The sequence below is a fragment of the Macaca fascicularis genome, chromosome 1 (genome assembly GCF_037993035.2).
Source record: "Macaca fascicularis isolate 582-1 chromosome 1, T2T-MFA8v1.1".
NCBI classification, from domain to species: domain Eukaryota; kingdom Metazoa; phylum Chordata; class Mammalia; order Primates; family Cercopithecidae; genus Macaca; species Macaca fascicularis.
In genome coordinates this window covers 207195875-207201592 of record NC_088375.1, presented here as the reverse complement: position 1 = coordinate 207201592, position 5718 = coordinate 207195875, and positions in this window count along the sequence as shown.

The window sequence follows — 5718 nt, the reverse complement described above, 5'->3', positions numbered from 1 at the left end:
AGAGGGGTGGGTCAAAGCAGAAGATGCTCTTGTGGTAGGCTAGTTAAAAGAAATCTATGAAATCTCAACCGGGTGCTGTGGCTCACGCCTGTAATCCCAGCTCTTTGGGAGGACAAGGCGAGTGGATCACTTGAGGCCAGGAGTTCGAGACTAGTCTGGCCAACATGGCGAAACTCTGTCTCTACTAAAACTACAAAAATTAGCCGGGTGTGGTGGTACATGCCTGTAATCCCAGCTACTCGGGAGGCTGAGGTAGGAGAATCACTTGAATCCGGAAGGCAGAGGTTGCAGTGAGCCGAGATGGTGCCACTACACTCCAGCCTGGGTGACAGAGTGAGACTCCGTCTCAAAAAAAAAAAAAAAAAAAGAAATCTCGAAAGTGGAACAAGAGGAAAGGAAATGAAGAATTGGTCTAGAAGATCCAATATCTGACTGAAAGCTGTTCCCCAAAGACAAAACCAACCAGACAGCCAAAAAACAACCAAGGAAGTTTCCAGAACTTACTCAGAATGAGTTTTTAAATTTAAACGATCCATAAAAGCCCAGAAGCAAGAATGTAAGACCCACATCTGGTTAAGGGTGTAGAATACTAGAGTACCAGGTCCAAGGGAGAAGGCTCCCACCCCTCACATGCGAGGGGTCTGCAGTAAGAATGGCATCGGACTTCCCAACTTGAAAAATAGGACTGCAGCCTCTCAAGTAGCTGGGATTACAGGTGTGCACTACAGCTACTTGCGAGGCTGAGGCAGGAGAATCCCTTGAATCCAGGAGGCAGAGGTTGTGGTGAGCCGAGATTGCACCACTGCACTCCAGCCTGGGCAACAAGAGCGAAACTCCGTCTCAAAAAAAAAAAAAAGGAAAAAGGACTGCAAGATCATGGAACCAATGCTTCCAAATTTGTAGGGAACATTGTTTCAACCGGGAACTCAATACCAGCCAGACCACAGATCACTGCTGAAGAATAAACAATGCTATGCTTTGGGTTTAGGGTTAGAAGCAGTCTTTTAAAAAAAAAATGTGGTAAAATACACATAACATAAAATTTACCATCTTGACTGGGTGCAGTCGTTCACACCTGTAATCCCGGCACTTTGGGAGGCTGAGGCAGGCAGATCACCTGAGGTCAGGAGTTCAAGACCAGCCTGGCCAACATGGCAAGACCCCATCTCTACCAAAAATACAAAAAGTAGCTGGGTGTGGTGGCGTGCACCTGTAATCCCAGCTACTTTGGAGGCTGAGGGGGGAGGATCACTTGAACCTGGGAGGCAGAGGTTGCAGTGAGCCGAGATCACATCACTGCACTCCAGACTTGGTGACAGAGCAAGACTGTCTCAAAAAAAAAAAAAAAAAAAAATTGCTATCTTAACCTTTAAAAAAAAAAATCATGACACAGTCCTCAGGAGACCTTGAGAAATGTGCCCTTAATCATTTTTAAGTATACGGTTCAGTCGTGTTAAGTATGTTCACATTGTGCAACCAACCAATCTCTACGATATTTGCATCTTGCAAAACTGAAACTCTTCACCCATTAAACAACAACTCCCAATTTCCCCCTTCCCCTAGTGGCTGGGGAAAAGCCACCCTTTGACTTTCTTCTTTTTTTTTTTTTTTTGTTGAGATGGAGTTTTTGCTCTGTCGCCCAGGCTGGAGTGAAGTGGCTTGATCTCAGCACATTGCAACCTCCACCTCCCAGGTTCAAGCGATTCTCCTGCCTCAGCCTCCCAAGTAGCTGAGATTACAGGCACCTGCTACCATGCCCAGCTAATTTTTGTATTTTTAATAGAGGCAGGGTTTCACCATGTTGACCAGGCTGATCTCGAACTCCTGACCTCAGGTGATCCAACCGCCTTGGCCTCCCAAAGTGTTGAGATTACAGGCGTGATCCACTGCACCAGGCCTCCCTTTGACTTTCTATGAATTTCTGGACTCTAGGTTCCTCATCTGAGTGGAATCATACAATATTTGTCATTTTGTGATAGGCTTATTTCACTGAGCATAATGTCCAGAAGTTTCCTCCATATTGTGGCATGTGTCATAATTTTATTCCTTTTGAAGGCTGAATAATATTTCATTGTATGGACCGGGCATGGTGGTTCATGCCTGTAATCCCAGCACTTTGAGGCTGGAGGATCGTTTAAGCCCAGGAGTTCAGGACCAGTCTGGGCAACATAGCAAGACTCTTTCTCTATAAAAAAAAAGGTTTAAAAATTAGCTGGGCATGGGCCAGGTGCGGTGGCTCACGCCTCTAATCCTAGCACTTTGGGAGGCCAAGGCGGGCGGATCACGTGGTCAGGAGATCAAGACCATCCTGGCTAACATGGTGAAACCCTGTCTCCACTAAAAATACAAAATATATATATATATATATATATATATATATATCAGCTAGGCATGGTGGTGGGCGCCTGTAGTCCCAGTTACTCGGGAGGCTGAGGCAGGAGAATGGCGTGAACCCAGGAGGCAGAGCTTGCACTGATCTGAGATCTCGACACTGCACTCCAGCCTGGGTGACAGAACAAAACTCTGTCTCGGAAAAAAAAAAAAAAATTAGCTGGGCATGGTGGCACACACCAGGCTTAGGTGGGAGGATCGCTTAAGCCTGGGAGGTTGAGGCTGCAGTGAGCTGTGATTGCACTACTGCACTCCAGTCTGGGTGACAGTGTTGCTGGATTTTTAAGGAATCAGAGAGACTGGTGGGGTTCAGGAGGATATTTATTAATTATTTCGGTGCACTGGCCCAGTCAGATTAACATGCAAAGGACTGAACCCTGAACAAAGAGTTAAGTTACCTGTTAAGGATTTCATGGGGCAGGGGGAGATCTGTGCAGGGGGAAGCATACTACAGAAGCGAGAAACAAAGGCAGTTATTTAATCAATTGAGACATGTATTACATCATTTCTTACTTTTAAAGGAAAAACATGTTTTGCAACTTGAGTTTATCTGTCTAGTGACCTTGCAGCTGCACAGCTAGAGAAACAGTCTTCACAATGCCTGGGAAAGGGAGAGAGAACACTCACTAGCCACAGAGAAATGGAGTTTCACTCTGTCACCCAGGCTGGAGTGCAGTGGCGCAATCTTGGCTCACTGCAAGCTCTGCCTCCCAGGTTCACGCCGTTCTCCTGCCTCAGCCTCCTGAGTAGCTGGGACTACAGGCGCCCGCCACCATGCCTGGCTGATTTTTTTTTTTTTTTTTTTTTTTAGTAGAGATGGGGTTTCACTATGTTAGCCAGGATGGTCTCGATCTCCTGACCTTGTGATCCGCCCGCCTTGGCCTCCCAAAGAACGGGCAGTTAATTTTTAAAGGACTCCAGCTCTTTCTTTTCCTCAGGGGAATTAGGTTTTCTTACATATAACTGTATTTCTGCTTACACACTCCTTAAGTTTTTTTTTTTTTTTTTTTGAGACGGAGTCTCGCTCTGTCACCCAGGCTGGAGTGCAGTGGCCGGATTTCAGCTCACTGCAAGCTCCGCCTCCCGGGTTCACGCCATTCTCCTGCCTCAGCCTCCGGAGTAGCTGGGACTACAGGCTCCCGCCACCTCGCCCGGCTAGTTTTTTGTATTTTTTAGTAGAGACGGGGTTTCACCGGGTTAGCCAGGATGGTCTCGATCTCCTGACCTTGTGATCCGCCCGTCTCGGTCTCCCAAAGTGCTGGGATTACAGGCTTGAGCCACCGCGCCCGGCCACACTCCTTAAGTTTTTAAAATTCCTGTTCCAACAGAGCAAAACCCTCTCTAAAAAAATTTTTTTTTTTTTTTTGAGACGTAGTCTCGCCTGTCGTCCCAGCTGGAGTACAATGGCATGATCTTGGCTCACTGTAACCTCTGCCTCTTGGGTTCAAGCAATTCTCTGCCTCAGCCTCCCAAGTAGCTGGGATTACAGGCGCCTGCCACCACGCTTGGCTAATTTTTGTATTTTTAGCAGAGATGGGGTTTCACCATCTTGGCCAGGCTGGTCTTGAACTCCTGACCTTGTCATCCACCTGCCTCGTCCTCCCAAAGTGCTGGGATTACAGGCATGAGCCACTGCACCAGGCAAAAAAAAAATTAAAAAAAAAAAATAATAAACTGGGCTGGGCACAGTGGCTCACGCCTGTAGTTCCAGCACTTTGGGAGTCTGAGGTGGGCGGATCACCTGAGGTCAGAAGTTCAAGACCAGCCTGACCAACATGGAGAAACCCCATCTCTACTAAAAATACAAAATTAGCCAGGCATGGTGGCTCATGCCTGTAATCCCAATTACTCAGGAGGCTGAAGCAGAAAAATTGCTTGAACCTGGGAGGCGGAGGTTGCAGTGAACCAAGATTGCACCATTGCACTCCAGCCTGGGCAACAAGAGTGAAACTCCATCTCAAAAAAAGAAAAAAGAAAAGAAAGAAAAGAAATAAAAGAAAAGACAAGACCAAGAGGGGAGTTGAACTAATTTTCCACCACATAGGAGCATGAGCCAGCCCTCTGAGGCTTTACAAGCAGACACACCTGCCTCCTTAAAGATACGCTGAGCATTGGCCGGGTGCAGTGGCTCATGCCTGTAATCCCAGCATTTTGGGAGGCCAAGGCAGGTGGATCACCTGAGGTCAGGAGTTCAAGACCAGCCTCCCCAACATGGCGAAGTCCTGTCTCTACTAAAAATACAAAAAATTAGCTGGGCGTGGTGGTGGGCGCCTGTAATTCCAGCTACTCTGGAGGCTGAGGCAGGAGAATCAGTTGAACCTGGGAGGCGGAGGTTGCAGTGAGCCGAGATAGTGCCAGTGCACTCCAGCCTGGGTGACAAAAGCGAGACTCAGTCTCAAAAAAAAAAAAAAAAAAAAAAGATATGCTGAGCAACTTTTCCCAAAAGTGACCTATTTTACTCCCTGTGAAAACCTGCAATGGGGGAGAACCCCTTCCCCGTGATCTCCACAGTCGTCTCAGAGGGGCCATGCAGGGGCTGCTCATGTTGTTTTTGTCAATATAAAAATAATTCAAGGGTGGAGTGGGCAAAATAGCCAGACCCTGTCTCTAAAAAACATTCTAAAATTAAAAATAAGACAAGGCTCTAGACTGGAAGAAAAAAATGTCTTGTAAGTACTCAAACTGTTCTGGAAAATCCAGAAAACAGTTAAAAGACAAGACATGCCCTTTTGCCACCGTCATGCCTGGGACCTGTGAGCGCTTCTGCAGGAGGCCTGTGGGCTGCTGTGGTGCTGTCTTTGCACTGTGGTCATTGCGAAAGGGCGCCGTGAAGCCTCTAGGCAAGGGGGTGGATCTCGCTCTCCCAGGGAGGAAGCAACTCGACGACTTCAGGACCCACAGGCCAGGCATGTATCTGCTCTGGTGGGCAGCCTAGGTGCATGGAGGATCATCGAGTGGCAAACTGCTTGGCAGCATCACACGGTGGGGACACTGGTGACTTCCCTCCAGCATGCAGAGGGCTTCGAGCCCTTCTGCAGGCTCAGGGATGTGCTGGGCCTCCATCCTTCACCCTTAGAGCACAGGCATTCTCCCTGTCCCCGCCACACTGCCCTCGACCCTGCTAGCTGCTGGGATGTTTCCCACTGCTTTGGGCGAGCGGGCCACGCCAGTGGGAGTTGAAGTGGATGGCAGGACACTGTAACAACCGCCGACCGGTGCTGTGTCAGTGTTAGGCCCTTACCTTCCTCTACAGGGGGAGGAAACACGGGAGGAGAGGGAGGACCCCACCTCCTGCCTTGCAAGTTGCTGAAAAACACCAAGTCACGT